The sequence below is a fragment of the Sparus aurata genome, chromosome 4 (genome assembly GCF_900880675.1).
Source record: "Sparus aurata chromosome 4, fSpaAur1.1, whole genome shotgun sequence".
NCBI classification, from domain to species: domain Eukaryota; kingdom Metazoa; phylum Chordata; class Actinopteri; order Spariformes; family Sparidae; genus Sparus; species Sparus aurata.
In genome coordinates, this window is record NC_044190.1 from 1,803,138 (window position 1) to 1,824,469 (window position 21,332).

The following is a 21,332-nucleotide window of genomic DNA, read 5'->3' on the forward strand; positions in this document are numbered from 1 at the left end:
AGGACGCTGCCGAGAACGTTGCTTTCTTGGTGGAGGTATTTTGTAGGCCAGGCGGGTTCCACAAAAAGGGGACATTTTAGCTGAGGCATGGGCTGAGGCATGTGCTGAAGGAGCTGAGGCATGGGCTTGGGCTGGTAGCTTAGCTTTGGCTGAGGCATGGGCTGGTAGCTTAGCTTTGGCTGAGGCTGAGGCATGGGCTGAAACACTGGGAGCTTGCTGGGAGTTGCTGCTGCTTAGCTTGACCAGCAAGGTTCTCCTGAGGTCAGCAACTTCGGCAATTAACTCCACAGCACATGGAACTGCCCACAACCAAGGCTTATCAAATATTGTCCTGTTAAATTCAGCTATTATCTGTAGCATTTCCCTTTCGTCCGTCTTGACATCAAGATCCCCCCACAATTTCTCCTCAATGTCAAGGAGCTGTTTTCTGTAGTCTGCTGGGTCCATTTTACTTGGTCTGGTCATTCTGTCAGGTCGGGGTTTTAGGGAAGACTAAGGAAAGGGGAAGGTGGACCCAAATGCAGTAACACGAGAGGCAAGGATAGGGGAAACAAAAGGCGAGCTTTGTTGCAAAGCTGAACACCAAACAGACAAAACGGGGGCAAGAGGCAAAGTAGCAACTAAAAACAGCAATACAAAGTAGCAACTAAAAGGCAGGACAAAGTACAAAGAAAAAAATCAAAGTTAAACTCAAACATCAAAAAACCAGAAATCAAAATCCAAAGAACACATACCGTGGGGAACAAGGAACTGACAGGAGCAGGCACATGGACAGGAGCGTGGACGAGACAGAGGCTGACAATTACAATGACCAGACGAGGAGTGAAGGGAACACAGAGACTAAATACACAGACACTGATGACAAGACGAGGAACAGGTGAGGTGGACCAACAGGTGAGACAAGGGGAGGAGCACATGAGAACATGAAAGGAACAGGGCAATAGACAGAGGGAGCCAGAGGGAACATAGGAAAAAACACAGAACTTAAAGGACACATGAGGGCATGGGAAAAACAAGACACAAGACAAGATACAAAGACATGGAAATCAAATACAAGAAACCACAAGACAAAACCAGACACAAGAACACAACGAACAAGAATCTACAGTCATGACAGTGGGTGTGTACTGGAAAAGGGACTCTAAAGGAAGAGAAAGAAAAAGGTGGCACTTGGTATATCTCCTTAGATCAAAGGCTGATAGGAGTTCTGATCGGGCAGAGGGAGAAGCATTTTGGCATTGCTTTTTCCAGGGATTTGATAATATCAGAGCGCAGCCACTTCTGATACGGACACAGGGCTCAAGATTCTGTTTCAATAAAGATTGCTCTACCATTCCACCCAGCCTTGCCTCCGCAGAATTCTTTTATCATCGAACTAGCACCTACTAGTTTTTGGCCCGCTGTGGCTTGACCTTCCCCTGCAGGCCCATTGTTTCCAGAACTGTTCTAAACACAGAGAGAAGCAAGAAAAAACTCAAATACAAGATCACATTAACACAGGGATTCAAAGATGTACAAAAAAGTGACATCAGGACTTACAAATGGGCTGTTTATCATTTATTATTGCCTTAATTCCATTCAACCGTGGCTGAATGTTTCGCCCCTGTGAACAAATGTTCGTTCTGACCTCGTACAGTGATGAAACTCTCTGTTTGCTCCCTAAAACACAATGAAATGTAAAAGATGTTTTGTGTTATGTCAACAGACAAAAGGGCTCTTATACAGCAAAAAAAATCTAATCATCATAAGGATAATCCTAAACTTCGCTCTTTATTCAATGCAAATGTTTAACTAGCCTGTTCAGTTTTACAGTCTGGAAATAAAGCAGCAATTCTGTTCATCTTGGTCCGATTATGTATATGAAGTAATAAAAGCCTTAACATCTTAACAGTCACAATAAGATGTAAGTCAACCTCTGAATGTTTAATGTTTGAAAGTGGAGGCTTTTAAAGGCTCTACTTCCAAAAGGCATCAAGCTGAGCATTACCAACATATTTTAATTGACATTTTGAGGTTTTAAAGCCTGAAACACACCGGGCCAACCGTTGGCCATCTGAAGCGTTGGGGAGACATGGACGAGTTCGGAAACAAATCTGTTTGTTCAGCTGCGTTGGAAGCTTTTGGGACTGCATGGACTGCGTCTGCTACAAATAAACATGCCAACGCTGAGAGGGTTGACTGTTGGCCATCTGAGCCATTGGATTGTCTGGTTGTATGCTAGCTGTAGGACCATTCTGATTGGCAGTGTGCTAGTGAATCAGCGCAGTGTTCGGGTGGGTCGGAATACTGTGTGCGCCGCCAAACTCTATGGTGTGCGCTTTGTTTTTCTATTCACTCCGTTCCGTCATTTCCTGTTTTCATGTTTTGGAGTACTGGCACGAGACTAGCGCCACCCGCTGTTAAGGAGGCTTATTGCATCTCGTGCAAGCACAGAACGTACACGCTATTGTGGAGTTGGCAGCACGTTGAAGCGGTATGTTCAATGCAACTTTTCTGCCGAATGGGTCAGGCAACGGAGTGGTCAGATAAAGGCAAATGGCTGTTGGTTTGGGTCTGGGCGGTGTGTGTGTGTGTGGGCCTTAGGGTCCCTTTAAGTTTAACACATCTGGCATTGGATGTTCAAATGAGTAAAAACCAAGTGTAGACCATTAAATGCGAGATCTGTGCCACTTGAGGTCACCATTATTTCATTCTTTCTTCTCTTCGGGCACGCAAAGAATCTTGGGATATGTGAGGCCACGAAGGATAGTAGCTGTGCATCTTCCAAAAACAGGGAAAAGAAGGCTGTATTTGGAGGAGCCTTTGGATTGGGACAGCCTTCGCGCGGTGGATTGACTTAATTGGCCTTCAAATGCGGCCTCCGAAGGATGCAGACCCTGAATTGAGCGACAGCAGGCATCAACCGTTGTTAAATGGGATGGTCTAGCCTTCAGAGCATTTCCTGGTTGCGTCACCAGATGTTCCTGCCCCTATCCGTACGTCACTATTTATGCAGCCCAGATCCGCGTAAAGAGCCTCGAGAGAGAGTGGTGACAACGAGTTCTAAACGTTGGCCAATCACGTGGTCCATGTGGCCCTCCAAAAGTTCCAGGACGTGCTTAGCGGGCAATAGAAAACAGGAAAACCATGCTAATCGGTAAATAATAGTCAATAAATGCTTTGCTTTGCAACATTTATATGCTTGTGTTAATTGATTTGAACTCCTTTAAAGCTAGGGTCTACAATCCTGGAGAGCTAGCAAGAGAGCTAGCAAGATTTGAAAGTGGCACCTCCTCCAAGTTCCACCCCCCCTCCCTCCCCATCTCGTCAGTGCTCCGTCCTAAGCCACTCCCCCACAAACTTGAACACGCATCTGTTAGTGGGACTCAGCAGGGAGAAGGAGATGCAAGACGTAGCAATTCAGCTGAATTTAGCACGGAGTAGACAGGAAGTCAAGCGCCAAAATAGGGCTGCACGAAAAATCGTTAAAAAATCGCAATCTCGATTCACACATACACGTGATCTTATTTCAGCATTTTATATCTCGAGCTGAATCACAAACAAACGCTCCTGTTTTCCTCCCGGATTTTTTGGAGCCCTCCCAAGTGCAGCACTGCCGCTGCCTCCTCCCTCAATCTGTGGTAAAGCATCTTTACAACGCGTGATTCAGTAGAGGAAGCCCGCCTGCAGTTGAGTGTTTGGAAGGAGTAAGTGAGAGGCCGTTTTAAGACGAGGCAGCAAGCCGCCAATCTGCCCGTCCTTTTGGCGGCTAGGTCCGCGATTTTAGACAGAGGGCAGCAAATTGAGGGTCTGTTTAGGTCTGCCGATTTGCCGCCTCGGAGGGTACACTTATTTCCACCTCGCCTGCTAGATGAGCAACAGGACAGCCGCTGAGATCAGGGAGATGCTAGCGTCTCCTGGATCTCTAGCTGTTTGGTTGTGTTAGCTTGTTGTTGTAGCGCAAGCTAGAAACGGTCGCTACTTTCAAATTAAAAGCCCCCCGCTAAGAACCCAGTTCTAAACTCCAATGGGGTGCAATGTAAAGCTCTTATTTTGAAGACAAATTCGTTGTCAACTGTTCACAGCCCAACTTCGGGCTTCATGTCACGTCACGTGTTTACGTGAGGAATATTACGCCTCCGTTTTAGAAAGCCGATCAAAGCAGCTATCACATATCACCTAGCCAAAGATACGGCCCCAATAAACACTGTACAACATGAGGGATTAAAGGATGCCCTCTCATCTTGGAGACTATTTTTTTTTTTTCTTTTGTAAAACTCATTTCTTATCAAATGATAGAACTTGAACAAAACAAAAAAAACATTGCTTTGGCAGAGGCATAGTAGTATGCATATGAAAAAATGGCATCTGAAAAAAGAACATTTTACAAGCGTTGAGTAAAGTCAGTTTTTTTGTCTGAGGATCAAACATTTATCAAAATAACTTATTTCAGCAACATATGGCTAGTACCGTATTGACCCGAATATAGGACGAGGTTTTTTTCGATGAAAATTATGTAAAAAAGTGGGGTCGTCTTATAATCGGGGTCTAACTGTTGACACATGCTGATAGTTGTCTGTGCTACACGACCGCAACAGCAGAGGGCGCCAGCTTATTGTAGAGTCGTCACTGACACTGTGGCCAGTGTTGCCAGATCGGATTGACAGTTTCCAGCCCAATCAGATCTTAGAACCCGCCCAATCCACTAAAAACCAGCCCAAATCACGAAGTTGCCAGACACCATTGTGCGTGTGTGGGGGGGGGGGGAGCCGCTTTTCGCTGTTAACGGGGGGGAAGAGAGTTATGCTCCTCGCCGTTAGCCGGGGGGTGGGGTTGGCGCTTTTCTGTTCTATTTAACTTGCTCCTCCGGCGCTCCTGATGGGCTCCCGCAGTTCAGAGTGCTGTTTTCACAATATTAAAAACTCGCCAAATTGGCGCGCAGGTGGTCGAGTGGTTGGAGCGCATGCCATATATGCAGCCGACCCCGGTTCGATTCCGGCCGGAGGTCCTTTGCTGCATGTCACATCCCCCTCTCTCTCCCGTATTTCCTATCTGTCTACTGCTTAATAAAAGGTGTCTATGCCAGAAAAAAATCTTTAAAAAAAAAAAAAAAAAAACCTCGCCAAATGTGGACAAAAGCAGCCCAAATTTTATTCACCCGCCCAATGTATTTATTTCTCGCCTGGCGTCAACAAAAGTAGCCCAATTGGGCGGAAAAACCGCCCAATCTGGCAACACTGACTGTGGCTGGGGTTATCTGTCAATCACAGCGGAGAAGAAGTGACAGGATATGAAAAATCGAGAGACGAGTTAACTGACATCTGAGGCGGAGCTATGATGCTAATTTTAAGATAATGGAGATCAGTGCAGCAGAGGTGCCAAACAGCCAAGAAATATGGAGTTATGGAGTGTAACGTCCGAAGATGGCGGGTCCAAAAAGATCGTCTGAAAACGCCAACACTAAGAGAAAAGCTTATCATGGTCCTCTAAGCGGCCGCTTCCAAGAGATTGACAGGAGGGTATGTGAGTTTGTTATTGAGAAACAAATTTTGGTTATCAGAGTCTTTTTCTGAAGTCTTGAAAAGAAGGGGTCGTCTTATAATCAGGGTCGTCCTATATTCGGAACAATACGGTCAAAATCCTAGGTCATGCAAAAAAAGAAATTCTACTTACCAATCATGACCTTCCAAAGGATCATTCTTCTAAAGGCACCCTTGCCACCACCACCGTCCAGTCCTGCCATGATCTTATTTGTAAGGACTCTGTCAAACACATACACATAAATGCTATTAAATCGAGGTTATTACTTTATTATGATCCCCATTAACCTCAGTTCCACTGCTGCCATTATTCCTGGGGTCTGGTTATATAAAAGTTTTACAAAAACATAGAAAAGAAAAAACAAAACAAAAAAACAGGAAACAGGAAAAAGGTCAGGCCAGGTTACGTGGAAGTATACCAACTTTTTACTTATTAATACAATATGTTTCTGTTGCTGTGAGTGGAGTGTCAAAAACAAGGAAGCAAAACTCTTCACTGTGATACTTGTAACTTTCACAAATGAACCAACACCACACCAGAAAGACATTTTCACACATTTAACCACATTAAACTACATCCAATGGTGAAATATGAACTCCACAGACAAACAGAAACAAGGTAAAAGTTGGGAATGCCAAAATCATTTAAAATCAAAGGCTGTCATTGTTCTTTTGGGACTTGGGGGGTGGCACACTATTGGCTGTTGACCAGTCTTCCAGGATTAACAGATAAAGAACAGGACTAACCTCTTCATGACGTTGACAACATTTTCACGAACGCCGGCTCCACCATCTTCATCATTTGAGTTGTCTGAAGAAATAATTTTCCATACATTATATTTAAATATGCACACAAACGTGTTATTTTGAAAGGGACAACTTTGGAGTTTGGATTTTTAACATCCACAAGGATGGATCTATATGACGATAGATAGCTGATGATAGATAAATAATAGATAGATGACAGATGATAGATAGCTGATAGATGACAGATAGATAGATGATCATACCAGTAGGCTCACCAGGAATAATGTAGGCAGCGTCTCACAAAGTTGTGGAACTTGACCGTGATGGGCTGGTGGCCAGACCAGGAGCTGCAGGAGATATAAAAATCAAAACTGAACAGTTTCAAAATTGTTTTGAAAATAGCAGATCTACAAGCTCATAATGTCTTGTGCAGCAAACACTGTTTCCACCTTATGCATGTGTGCAAAAAGTGTTACTATTTTGAGCCATTTGCAATGAAATTTCATTCATATGTGCACCTGTGCGGTGTGTATTTTGAATGACAATAAAGATCTATCTATTAATAGTCTTACGACGAAGAATTAATATTTGAGAGAAAAATAATAGCATACCGAGTCCGATCAAGCCGCATATTTGATATATTTTTTGTTCAACGGCGCAGCACGAGAAAAGTGCTGAAAGAAGAGCGGGAGGATGAATAACTAGACAATTCCCCACCGGGAAATCGCAAGAGTAGGCTGTGTGCTTTGCCTCGTGACGAAAAACAATGGAAAGCTACAACAACAAAAAAGCCTAGCCTGCCCCCCCTGCACAAAAAAACTCTGGTTCTAGTGATTCACATGAATGACCCGATTGACCAAGAAAATGGTGATTGTCGCAGAAAAGCTACAAGTTTGCAGGTATGTGTAGGAAATTTCAGTTTTTCGCATCTTATGATACGAAAAATTTATATTCTGACAAACTAAATAATAGCATACTATGACAATAAATATACCACACAAGTAAAAATGACATTAACTGCATCAAATGTACAGGATTTTATCAACATCTGAATGCACATTTATTACCAAAAGCAAAAATAGTCATGAAAATGCTTCCTTTTCTATTTAATCAAGGCAGGTTGTAAACGTGTATCACAAAAGTATGATTTTTTTTTAACTACATAAAAATGTTTTTAAAAAAACCCACAGGTAATCAGATTTTATCACAGACAAACAAACACAAGGAGAAACGTGTTGGCGGACAGAAGGGAGTATTAAATACTAGCCACAAACTGAATAAGTAGACAGATAAGAAATAAAGCTTTTAGCTTGTGTTAATGTACTTGTATAAAAACAGAAAAACAAAAAAAAAGAATTCATTCTTTTTAAATCCCAAAATTGAGAGTGTAATGTCTCCTATTAAAAATAGGACCTGTGTAAAGGATCTATGCATGACAGTACAGTTCGCACCGGGAGACAAAATGGCTACCGTTTGCGCCGCGACAGAACAAAAGGCCAAAAAAACAAAGTCACCGCTGATAGCTTAGAGCGCGGCCTAATGTTTTGGACAACAGTTACCAGAGCCGAGTAGCGCCGTTACATCGCGCCGGGAGAGAAAATGGCTACCGTTCGCGCCGCGACAGAACAAAGGCCAAAAACCAAAGTCACCACTGTTAGCTTAGAGCGCGGCCTAATGTTTTAGGTAACAGTTACTAGCCGAGTAGCGCCGCTAGCTCGCACCGGGAGAGAAAATGGCTACCGTTCGCGCCGCGACAGAACAAAGGCCAAAAAGCAAAGTCACCGCTGTTAGCTCAGAGTGCAGCCTAATGTTTTATATAGCAGAGCCGGGTAGCGCCGTTAGCTCACACCGGGATAAATAAAATCAACTTTTATTAACTAGTTCAGTATGCTAATGTCAGATATGACACGTACTTACCTACGATGAGGTCAAAGGGTATCGAGCAGCAGCGCCGGCCGGACCAGTGGTTTATATTAAGGCCAAAAATAGATGCAATCACAACTGTCCAATCAGAGTCCTCCTGTGTGCCTGTCATCTGTATCCGAGGTGATCTGTCAAATGAGATGGCTGATATCTGTGCACTGTGCACTTGACACAGACACATATGCGCTGTTAGCACATTCGACTCCGGACGATCCCTGCATTTCATGATTTATATATATTTTTTATGAATGTATTAAAATATAATACATTTTTAAAAAATGAACACCTAATTAACAATATCAATTGATTAATATTGAACTATTATATTATATTATTAGATAAACATAAAACAATAAATGTTTTGTTTATTTTTTCTTATATCAATATATTATTTGTATTTAATATTTATAATTATTTATTTAATTAATGGATCATAATATAATACATTAATCAAAATGTTATTATGAATTAATTAATACTATTAATAAGATTAATATCCTTAAAGTGTTTTTCTACACAAATTTAAGCCAGCGTTCTAGTTTGTTTTGTTTCAGCTGATGGAGTATGAAGAGATGTTACAGTGAGAATGGGTCAAATACTCTGAATCAAACTGAGAAATTCAATAAATCTCAATAGCCTATATCAATGATTGTGAATTTAAATGCAGTTTTTTCGTGCAAAGAAAAAAATAAATAAATCCACAAACAACATATCTGGACTCCAATGACTCGGACCAGAAAATTGACACCCATTCATTTCTTTTCCCGTCCCATGGGGCGAATGTGCATGACTTCAGCTGATGTCAGTTTAGATGTATATTGTCCATTGAATATTTAGATTGAAAGTTTAATAGTTGCAGATTGACAGTCTTTTGTCTGTCATCTCTAAAGCATAAAAAAACCCACACCCAAATTCACAGCATTTTTATTGGGACATCAATTTGACATCTATTCAACGCCATGTTTCTAGATATCAAATCAACGCCAATTTGATGTCAGGTATTGAGCAGCAATGTTGGTTTGATGTCAAATATTTTGACTTACAATATATAACTCAGTAACCCGATGTGGGATCGATCCCTTTGTTGAACCTCTTTACAACCATAAGGATGTCAAAGCTCCTGTAGGCTATTTATGATGGTAGTCAAAATCTTGACTAATTTTCAACGTCAAATTGACCTCAAGGTGCCCGCTGGGATACTACTATGTTTTTCTACTCATCAGTGCAATAAACATTTTGTGAAAAAATCGTGCCAGAGAATCGTAATCTCAATTCTAAGCAAAAAAAATTGATGTGATGTGATTCACATTTTTTCCAGAATCGTGCAACCCTACGCCAAAATAAAAAACTACATCTGGTTACTTTTCAAAATAAAACACTCCGTATTGACACCAGCATACATCGTGAGGCCAGCTGTCTACCGTACTGCGCCGTTGCAGACTCAAACCGCAACCGGTGGGGATTGCCGGAAGGCGGAGCAAAACCCGGATCAGAGCCGCAACGCAGTGGACCCCTATCCAGTGGAAATTGGGCCGACTCATTAGCCATTCTCATGGCTAAAAACAACACACAAAGAAGCTAATGTTAGCATTGGGCTAATACGAGCTACAAACGAAGCCAAGTTGGCAAACCTCACATATTTCATGAAAATACAAATCCCCCTGAAACAAAACAAATAATTACCTGTCCAGCAGAAAGAGAGCAACCTCTGCATCACTTTTCAAGCCCTTCACATGCCCCAGTTGTCTCCACCGCTCAAACGCCGCGCCGATGTTGACTCGGCCCGACTTCTTTCTTTATCCATAGCCTTTTTCGTCGCAGCCTTTTCTGCCTGAGGCTTTCTTTTCTTTGCCTTTTTAGCGGGGTGAGCTGTTACAAGTAACGCTGGCTGCATTTTCTCTGCCATTGTTACCAAATGAACGTTTTCTCCTGCAACTCCATATTTCTGCAGAGGAGTGTGCTGAATATTTCCGGCATCACTCGCCCATTTTAGATAGAAAAGACGACACATTTGCTCCAAGGTAAGGACGGCAATGTGCCGGCCTGTCTTTCTAAAACCAAGGCGTAATATTTCTCCTTTTCCAAAAGCCGCCTCTGAGGTAGGCGTAAACATGTCATGAGACGTGAAGCTCTAAGTTGGGCTGTGAACGGTGACATAGAATTTGTCTGCAAAATAAGAGCTTTACATTGCACCCCATTGGAGTTTAGAACTGGGTTCTTAGCGGGGAGCTTTTAATTTGAAAGTAGCGACCGTCCTATAGCTTTCCGACACAACATCAAGCTAACACAACCAAACAGCTACAGAGACCCAGGAGACGCTAGCATCTCCTGGATCTCAGCGGCTGTCCAGTTGTTCATCTTAATGTCCGCGGGTGAAATGAAGGACTGACTGCTGTGATCAGCTGTTTCTTGGTTTTAAAACTCCCCGGCTGTGATTCACAACAGTGCAGGTCATTGACACCTCCGCCCACCTCATGCAGAGGCCGCCTCGTTTTTAGATAGCAGTCGAGGCGGAAATAAGTGTACCCACCAAGGCGGAAAATCGGCGGACCAAAACAGACCCCCAATTTGCCGCCCTCTGTCAAAAACCGCGGACAGAGCCGCCAAAAGGACGGGCAAATTGGCGGCTTGGTGCTCTGTCTAAAAACGGCTAGTGAAACGTAACGTGTGCACGCGTGGAGGAGGGAGGGACAGAGGACGAGACATGAAGGCATCTGACCAATCCGTGCTATCCGGGCCGGATGACACGGATTAGTCAGCTTTTCCCAGTCCTACAGCTGCCACAGAGGTCCGATTATTTTCGTTCCTTTTTCTGAATACATAATGTATTGACTACTCTCAGGATAGCAGGATCCTTTCATCCAGTATAACAAAATGTGTTTCTGAACAACATTACAGACACTAGCTTTAAATTTACTAAACCTGTACTGTTGTTGACAGCAATAAAATCGTACTATTTTCTCTGTTTATTTTTTTTTTTACTTTTGAGACTTGAGTGAGGCAGGTCTAGTGGGTGACTGACAAGTCTGGACTCCCAACAGCATTATGACTGTGTTCTAATCAGAAATCCATGGCAAATAAATTAAATTTTGATTTGAATTCATTGCATTTAAATGGAATTCTATCACTACTTGCTAACTATTCTTATTAATATATATATAAACGCTTGCTTTGAACTCTGTTAACTATACTAAACCTGTACCTGTAGTCATTGACGGCAATACAATCATAATATTTTCTTTCTTTTTTTTTTTTACTTTCAGACTTGAAGGAGGCAGACTAACAGTTGACTGACAATGATTTGCCAATTGACTGCACAATAAGTCTGATGATATCAGATGATGATAACTGTGTTCTTAAAGGAAATCCATGGCAAAATTTTTTAATTTGGATTTGAATTCATTGCAAGTAACTGGAATTCTATCACTATTTGTTAACTATTCTTACTTATCCCAAACTTACTCTAATCATTGATGCATAATAAGTCACACACAGTCTTGTTTTTCCCAATGCATTTAAAACCACAATGAATTCCTTAAAAACAGTATCTAAATTCAAACAGATCAGCATGTCAAGCTGTTTGTGTTCTTTCCGCTATGTTGTCCTTGAATACAGTGTTCACCATGTTATGCTGTGCTGCATGGGGTTGCTCCAGTCGCTCAGGGAAAGGTGTGCGCATGTATGGCTTCCCCAAAGACAGAGACAGGAGAAAAGCATGGGTGGCTAAAGTCAGAAGGAGCAATTTAACCACGTACAAAGATTTTAATAACAAAAAAATATGTCCGGTAATTATATTCAAACAATGAATTTGTACTTTCGCACACTTTCAAATACCACAACACTGGGAAGTTTAAAAACAGAGAACAGAGAACAGGAAAAACAATGCAAAAACCAAGGTAAGTTAAGTTGCATTTTGCCACCCCTCCCAAGAAGCCTATGATGTCATTCACCACATCGAGGAACTGTTTAGGACAAAGACTGGTTCCTGAGGGAGGAACCAGTCTTTGTCCTAAACAGTTCCTCGATGTGGTGAATTTGGAAGCTCCTTCCAAATGCAGTGGATGTGTTGGAGAAGGAAGCTCTGGCACTCTCCAGCCGGCTTCCATCATGCTGTGGAGTAAAAGATAAGATCATCAGGAGATTTATTAGGTTGAGGTTGCGGAATGAAGCAAAAAAAAATACAAAATGACATGAGAAAACAACACTTAAAAGATGGCCATCTTGGAAGCAAGAGCCAAACCAAGAAGGTGAAAAAGAACAGTGGCCTAGGTTCAACATCAAGCAACCCCAGAACAGCTGAAAGTGTTTCAGGACAAAACCAGCATCACTGCCCCTCCACCTACCTGTATCCGGCAAACATCACTGTCCCACCAACTACCAGAACCCGGCTACAACCATTAACACGAGACATGTAACATCGTTGTCATTATCACTCCTGAGCTTTAAGATCTTTGGTCCTTACTCTTCAGTTCTCCCAAAGTGCAGCATGCAGCATCAATGCCGTATGATTACTTAAATTATTAATCAATATATATTCATTACAATTATTAATATACATAGACTCATCACCTATGTCATACAGCGCACTTGTGCAATCTAAGATAATCAAGTTCAACTGCTCTGCCATACATTCTTCATTTATAAAACTTATATATTTCTAGTTTTAGCTGACATTGTCAAAAGGTGATCATTCTGGTTGCTGTTTATTACAGGAGTCAAAGTGGATGCTGCTGTGCCAGGGTGCATTATATTCATCAGTGTTCCTGATATTTTGCCCTCTCCATTAAAATACTTGAAGGCAAAATATAAGCAACAATTGTCGAGATAATGCAGTCCAGTGAGGTGTCTGGATGGCAACACATTCTGATTTTTGAATTTACTTAGTGTAGATTAAATGATGACTAATTGTTTCTCCTCATATGAGTTAAAGAGTGCAGACAGAGTGAGGCTCACAGCTCCAGGGGTCCTAAAGTAGTTTTTCAACTGGTGAAGGCTAAAGGTTAGTAGACGGCAGGCCATCATAGAGTACAAAAACCTGAAGTTGGCCCCCACCAAATGGTGGGAGATGCCCAAACGTTTATGTTCCCATAGAGGGATGGGGAACCCATTTGGGTCATTTTGGGGACAAGACCTACAGTTGACAGCAGCCAGGTCAGATGAGTTAGGGGAGAAGAGTAGAGAAACAGGTCAACTCCTCTTTTAGGCTATTGGATAATATGCCAAAATAACCAATTAGAAGAAGTGGGTGTTTACTGGGAAAGGGGCTCTAAAGGCCGGTGCAGGGAAAGAAACAGGGTGGTGGCACTTGAAAAACCTCCTAAGAAGCCAAGGCTGAGGTTCTGAGGAAGCAGAGGGCAGAGCTTTTTGGCATTGTTTTGTCCACAGATTTGATAATATCAGAACACGGCCGCTTCTGATCAGGACTCAAGGCGCTAGATTTTGTTTCAATAAAGATTGCTTCTTCCTTCCACCCGCCTTGACTCCGCAGACTCCTTTTGTGATCAAACTACACGCCGACACCTTAAAGAAGAGAAGCCCAGAAACCACACCAGCACAGCACCACCACCGACTATGACCTCAACAAATAACATTAAGTAGAATTAACACCATTTTGATAATGTCAACAAGACTGAACATGTATAAGATTTATAAAAGCAGAATTTATGGCACAGCTGTTGTACTGCACTGCATGATGTTTCACAGGTGTATCAAATAATATGACTAATAGCAATAGTTATGTTTAGTATGATTCCTTTAATAATATTGCAAGGTAATACCCATTTAGTATGATTTAATATGCCTGACCCACCTTACTATGTTTTCAGTCTCACTGTGGTCAGAGGCAGGGCTTCCATGTTGGCACCCGCCCCCCCGTAATCTGATTGGTCACCCCCTGTGACATCAATCATTGCCCTAAAGCTCTTTATCGAAGATGCATCAGAGGTGGGTCCAGAGAATTTTCTGGTTGGGGGCACAGGAGGTAACAACAATTAATCTGGGGGGGCCGCCTAACAGTAACAAAAATAAAAGCTGCCACTGGTCGCCCACCGTAATATGGGTGATCACTTCAATTCATATTGTACAGTTACACGCTGTTTGTTTTCATCTTGCTTTTCGTGGCCACATTAAATCTGTACTCTTACCAGGTGGTAACACACATAACACGAGCATGTTTGCTGTACAGAGATAGCAAGAAGTTAGTACTTCTAGCTCTGTACAGTGAACATAGAAGTGTTCTGTATAGTAATCATTTTTAAGCACCACTTAAATTCTTACAATGTAACAACAATATCCTTTAATAACAAAATAAATAGAATAAAATAAAAATGTAAAATATACTTAAAAAATAGAATTAAAATCTCAGTTTTCTGTGTAGTTAAGTAGATTGTCCAGCTTTACCCTTTAAATATATTAAGGGACAACTACAAATCAGCAGGCAAGTAATACAAAAGAGTAATTCACATGTTGCTGGTGATAGGTTAATAGCATTTTTAATAAATATTCTACCTCTACCTTGGGGACACCTGTCAGTGTGGCAAAAGTAGGATTAACTGGGAGGTTCCTGTTGGTGCTGGAGCTGCTGTAGCTGTCATCTGACTCAGCATCATCATCACCAGGGTCAGTCCTCTCCTTTTGTGCATCTGAAAGTATTGATTGACACAGTCAACACTTCAACAATTCTATTTTTAATTGAACATACATGATTTAATCTTATTTTTAATAAAGTGTACATTATTTAGATTTTTTTGAAATAATATATAGCATGAATTGCAAATATTTAACAAATACACAACTTTTAGTGCACAGTGCAAGTTTAGTACTGTTGGGCCTCGCCTTACACAAGGCCCGGTTAAGTGTTTAACAACAATAAAAGGGGGATTTAGGTTAAATTTGGCTATCAATAATAATTAATGATTATTTGGGATAATTATTAATTATGATAAATAATATGATCCAATTTGCATTAGATCACCTCGGGGGACCACCCTTGAAGAAGGGAAAAGATAGCAACTTTACTAAATCGGTCTCATAAAAATGTACTGAACTGTTTATAACTCTGGTTAATGATTAACTTAATAACTACAACCAAATTTACCATAACAGCTAGTAATGGTTGAAGGATTTTGGAGTTCTTGACAGTGTAGAGGTTGGCAACATTCACTTTTGTACAATATTAGATAGACAGCAAGAAGGTTAAAGGTCTTTTATTTAACACAAGCTGGAAACACACAATCTAACTAACATGTACTATATACAAGTGTGTGTGTGTGTGTGTGTGTGTGTGTGTGTGTGTGTGTGCCTGGCAGAACAAAGAAACAATGGCGGTCAGTGATATCACATGTGGGTATGATATGCTCTAGCCTCAAGGAATGTGTGTGTCTGTGAGTATGTGTGTGTGTGTGTGTGACGTGGTGTCAGGTTATAGAAGATGGTTAGTTGCATGCAGAGACCCTGAGTCTGTGTGAAGCATAATTCAACTAATGTCGAATTAGCCGTCTAGGAAAGCAAATTACCAATAACTTGACTTGAGGTCACAATAACACCAAAACATTGAACAAACACATAAATTGAACACATTACATCAACCAGAGTTTAAAATCCTGAGCTTAGCCGTGCTGTGCTTTGCTATTTAAGCCCAGTTCAATGTTACCAGTCTTTGAAGAGAAGGTGCTGGTGGTTGCAGGAGAAAGTTGGGGCTCCAATGTTCAACAAGCTGTTCTTGCTGTGCAAGGTTTGATGAAAGTCGGCAGAGGAGGAAACTGGTCGCTCCTTTTCCTTTGTAAGGATAGCAGCTCGGTGCTAACCTGTTTGGTGTTCCTTAGATCCTCAGATTGGCAGGACCTTGTGTCGCTGCAGTGAGGAGAAGTTATTTTGGGCCTGCTGCCAATGCAGCTTGCAGCTCTCCGCAGCTTGTTGGGCCCTGAAAAAGGGATCTTGAAGGCAGGCAGCCCCGTGGGGGGAGGTGGAGAGGAGCCCTTGAAGATCCGAAGTTGAAGGAGTAGAGGGTGTTGAGTGAGAGAGTGAGAACAATGAATGCTCTGGGCTTTTGACTACTTGATTAGCGGGGGGTCTGTCACCCTGACCAATAGTAGCTCAAACCTGAATTCTGCACCTAGGTGTGAAGAATGGGGAATTCTGGGACACTGAGTTCAGTTCAGAATCCATTTTGAAATCCACAATGAATGACTTCATCTGTGGGTCCCAACAGTACTCTGATTAAAAGGAGGTATTTAAATTGCTTCATTCACTGAATAACTGTATAATCGTGCAGAACACTATATTACACATTTTAAAGTATTTCCCTAATACCTGCATTTCCACCTGGAGGTCCATGAGGGCTGGTCTGGTCCTAGAAATTTTGACATGTTATTTGTACTGTACCAACATCACAGTGGCAACAATGATACGATACTCTGTTGTTGACTGTTAATTCATGTCACAAAATGCAAAACATACAACGGATGCTAATTGCTAACGTTACTGAAAGGAGAGATGTTTACATTTATCCAGATAGAGAGCTTACTAAAGTAAAACACACAAAAAAGGTTTTCAATACAAATTGAACCGAATTAGACCCAAATTGAACAGAAGTTGGCAAAACATTGTCATGACCAGAGGAGGATTAAGGTAGTCATGGGCCCCTAGGCTATTATTTATGTGGGCCCCCCCTTATGATGAAGATGACGAGCCGCGGTGGTCACGGTTAACGTCCTCCACCTCCGCATCTTCTTGACCCTGACAACTAGCAGCCTTAAAATATCCCGTTAATTTGGGAATCTTTGCTAATAGTTCTCTGTCCCTTTTTTTTCTTTCTCCAGCTGCACTTTTAGCTTCTGTGCCCCGCTGGGTTTTTTGTCAGACATTTTGCAGCTGAGAAATTTTCGTTGACAGTTAATGGCTGGTGATGTAGGTAGGTCAAATCGAATTGATGAGCTTGATTGGATGAGGTGACCCATGTCTGCCCAATCAGTGCTGTTTTGTTTGTTTAATACCCCACGGACCTATAGAGGTCAGGGCTGGGAGATAGGGCCTAAAAATTGAATCTCCATTTACAATTTTTAATGATTTTTTTTTCCTTCTCAAGACAAACTTCAAATTACAAATTAATTATTAAAAGCACTGCATTTATTTTAATGCTTTTAAATTGCCCTGCCATTTCAAACAGTGCACCTTCAAACTCACTTGAAAACAATGTGTCCCTTTTTGATAAAATGCTTCTGTAAACATAAATTTAACATGTCAGATTGCTTGCTATTATAAAAACAGATCAGACTCCATATTGGTATTGATAAAGTGTAAACATAACTCACATTAAATACTTTATTTTGCAAAGGTGCCTTTTGTTTACAAAAAGTATTTTATATCCCTGAAGATAAGTAAACTAAATTAAACATCTGCATGCGTTGCATAGTAAACACAATATGTTGGTAGATGTACAGGACATGAGGTGTGTGCTGGCCATCTATTTAACACATTTGTTTTGCCAGGAAGACGAGCCTGTCCGCTTCCTCTGGCTCGAGACATGCCCCGTTGTGGCTTCGTAGCACAAACTTGGGGTAGAACATTTTCAGCATGTGGATAAACCTCCGGTGTTTCCACTGTACGGGCACCATATCTTTAACGATATGCAAGGTGACAGCATCAGGAACAGCTGTCCACCGGGCCCCTTTCTTCTCATATGGGACACAATGATTAAATGATTCCGCTAATGTTGGCTGCTTTACAGCGGGTGTTTGTGGGCTGCCGCGGTCCTGTGCATCTCGTAGGGAACAACAAGTGTCCCACTGTGATACATGCGTCTGTTTGAGAGGCTGAAATAAATGGGTCGGTCCACAGCCATCAGCTTTTAAACAAACTTTGCAGTGGACCGTGGTTTGTCGAGGTTCGATGCCACAAAACCAAGCAACTAACAAGACAGTGCAGTTTTAGAAATGAACTTGTCTTGCTGCAGGTTGTGTTTGTTGCTCTGTGGAAAGTCAATGCGGGGGAGGGCGGAGCCTTCTATGAACTACGGGAGCCCATGAGGAGAGGCCGCGGAGCAAATTAAAGAGAAAATCGGTTTTCATTTTTTAAAATAGTCCTAAACCACAAACTCGAATTAATCGCTTTTGCCAATTTATCGCTCAGCTCTAGTAGAGGTCAATGAATTTTTCCATAATAGTGTGTTTAAATTTCAAAAAAATAATTCAAGGACCCCTACACATGTGGGGCTCCTAGGCTGCAGCCTAGGGAAGCCTGCGCATTAATCCGCGCATGGTTGAGACCATGGGCAATAGGATCTCGTCTTCAAGCCGCAATGCCAACTACTTTGTCTCATGTCTTAGATTCTGATTCTGAAATTCTGAAAATGTTTTTTTTGTTTTTTTTTTTCAAAAAATCTCACCAGTAGTCCCCATTTAAAGGGTTATTTTTCAAAATGTTCTTACGGGGGGCATGCCCCCAGACCCCCCTAGTGTTGCTAGGTTACCGACTCAGGGCACTGCTGCTACAAAAAAAACCTAGAGGAAACACTGTGTTCAAAGAATTTGGACGTGTGGGGCAAAGTATTTCTGTCTTAGCTGAAGCCAGGGGCGTGTCTAGGATTTTTTTCTTAGGGGGGGCCAGATAGGGGCACAATCTGTAGAGGTGTGGCATATTGTATTGACAGGTAAAAAAGGTTTAAAATGTCCTACGACAGTCCTTGATTTTAGGTGATGGTAATAATAACCAGTAGACTACAATATGAATAATATGACTGTTTATTTACACAAAATAATGCTAGATTGAACAATTTCACAGTATGGCATCGTTTGGAAAACGAAAAAATATACATCCATCCATATATTTATACACGCACACAAAATAAAAAAATAAAAAAATAAAAATCCTATGTGACCTTAACGCCTTTTCTAAGTATTCAGTATGTGAGTTCTAAACGACATACAATTAAACATTGACCAATACGGCATGCAGAAGTTTTACAAAATAAGAATCTCCAATCCTGTCTGATATCAGTATCTACAATATCTTTAAGATTTCTGTGTGTGTAATTTAAAATGGTCTATTACACATAGAACAGTATGGTATACAGTGTTTAGAAAAACACAGTAAGAACAACCAAGAAAAATGAAAAGAACAAAATATGGATCAGACAATGAATTGCAAAAGGTGCAGCTGCAGGTGTGTGTGGTCTAAAAATATTTACAAACATCAAGGAGTTACATTGATGGACAGTATTACATTTACAAAAGTACTGCACTCAAGTAAAAAATTTGAGGAACTTGTACTTAACTTGACTATTTCCTTTGTATGCAACTTTATACCTCCAACTCCTCTGCATTAGACTGACAGCTTTAGTTGCTTTTCAGATGAAGATTTTTCATTCCCTTCCTTTCCAGTAAAAAACATGTATCTCCAAATGTGTTTACTTTGAATGTTTGTGATAAACTGAAGGATTAAATGTTCCTTTTTATGGGTTGAGAAAACTCTCCTACTTTGTAAGACAAATTAAACTATTTAAAACCCCTCTTGGATTAGCTGGAAAATGCATTGTTTTTCTGAACTGATGAAAAGTTGACTTTTTAGAGATACAAGGTTCTTACAGGACAGCAACACTACAAACATATAATGATTTTATAGAATATGACTTATTACTGCAGATTAAACTAGCCAACAGTATATAAAGTAGCTAAACTTAGCTCAACCATGAACATCTGCAGCAATAAAATGAAACATACACATTAATCCAAAAACATCATACTGTGAGCAAAGCGTCCAACAAAGTCATCTAGGTTCAACAACCTTGCCCTCCTCCTCTCAATACTGAGCACTCCAAGGTCACTAAGCCTGTCATCATTCATTGTTGTTCGCAAATTATTTTTTATAAGCTTTAGTGCTGAGAAGCTGCACTCACAACTAGCACTGCTCACGGGCAAGGCCAGAGCTATCCGACACAAGTGAAAAAGCTGATGAAACACCTCTTTGTATGGTTCAAGGAAAGTCGTAAAATCCAAAATACTGGACATTTCAGTCCCACACTGTGCCTTCCTCTGAATAACCTTCTTTGTCTGATACAGCTCATGTTTTAGGTCTTCAACATCACAGTCATACAGACAGCCAAAACGTAAAACTGTTGCTTCCTCTAAAAAGCTTTCACCCTTGGGGTTGAGTGCTTGTATACCCCTCATGATTTCACAGTAGTTTTCACTGAACCGCCTCGTAAGTTCTGCATTCATATGGTCAAGGATTGGGTAAAATACACCTGTCCTGAACTTGTCTTTGTCCCCATCCTTGCACCTATGATGATCTACAATGGACTCTACATGATACCCACTAAGTCTGGAGCTCCCTCTTTTTGATCTGTTTTCAACAGCCTCAACTGCGATATTACACTGCTTTGCTGTGTCCACGGTGTGCTGCCAAAGCTCATCAAAACAAGATCCAGCTCTGCAGTACTCTAGGGTTTCCTGCAGTGCATGTATGAGGTCCACAGCCCTAGCAAGGTCAAGCAATGGTGCTTGAAGCATGTCGGAGAGACACTTAGCATCACCGAGAATCTTTTTAAACACTATCAATGTTCCAATGAACGTCAGGTCTATCTGGGTAAGTAGACCCCGTGCTTCCACAGATCTCTCACCACTGCTCTCTCCAGCTATCTCGTGAAGCACATGTAAGGCAGCTGGCAGTCTGTCCAGGAGATTTTTGCAGGCAGAATACCTGCATGCCCATCTTGTATCGCTCAATCTCTGTAGCTCTCTGGGTGCAGCTTTATACATGTCTTTCTGAACCGACAACCACCTTTCATGAATGTATGAGCCAGACATATACACATACAATTTTTGCAGCAAAGAAAAAAAACAGTCAACCTCAGGCACAGCCTTAACTGAATCAACAATCACAAGGTTGAGACAGTGTGCATTGCAATGAATGTAAAAAGCATGTTTAGCCTCTGCTTTGATCCTGGCTGCAACCCCACTGCACCTCCCTGACATCACTGCTGCCCCGTCATAACCTTGACCTACAAGATTTGACTTGTATTCAAGGCCATACCTTTCCAGACATTGTATTATCTTCTGACTGAGTCCTATTCACTGGCTCTCTGGAAATATAAAATGCTTTCGTGAACTGCACCATTATAATAGTATCTTAGTACTGATGACAGTT

At 41.4% G+C, this 21,332-nt stretch overlaps 2 long non-coding RNA genes across 5 annotated transcripts; both read right to left on the reverse strand.

The window, feature by feature from the left end:
- Positions 1–1,067: 1,067 nt before the first annotated feature.
- Positions 1,068–8,426, reverse strand: LOC115579998 (uncharacterized). 3 transcript variants are annotated; one of them, XR_003983781.1, is made up of 6 exons: positions 8,184–8,426; positions 6,542–6,613; positions 6,267–6,330; positions 5,653–5,741; positions 1,540–1,659; positions 1,068–1,446 (listed from the first exon to the last, which is right to left on the reverse strand). It is a non-coding gene; the product is annotated as an uncharacterized LOC115579998 (long non-coding RNA). The 3 variants fall into 3 exon arrangements; XR_003983782.1 differs by lacking the exon at positions 1,540–1,659; XR_003983783.1 differs by lacking the exon at positions 8,184–8,426 and having other exon boundaries at positions 6,530–7,346.
- Positions 8,427–11,927: 3,501 nt separating this feature from the next.
- Positions 11,928–15,900, reverse strand: LOC115580563 (uncharacterized). 2 transcript variants are annotated; one of them, XR_003983872.1, is made up of 4 exons: positions 15,841–15,900; positions 14,703–14,830; positions 13,999–14,150; positions 11,928–12,299 (listed from the first exon to the last, which is right to left on the reverse strand). It is a non-coding gene; the product is annotated as an uncharacterized LOC115580563 (long non-coding RNA). The 2 variants fall into 2 exon arrangements; XR_003983873.1 differs by having other exon boundaries at positions 14,697–14,830.
- Between the last annotated feature and the right edge of the window lie 5,432 nt (positions 15,901–21,332).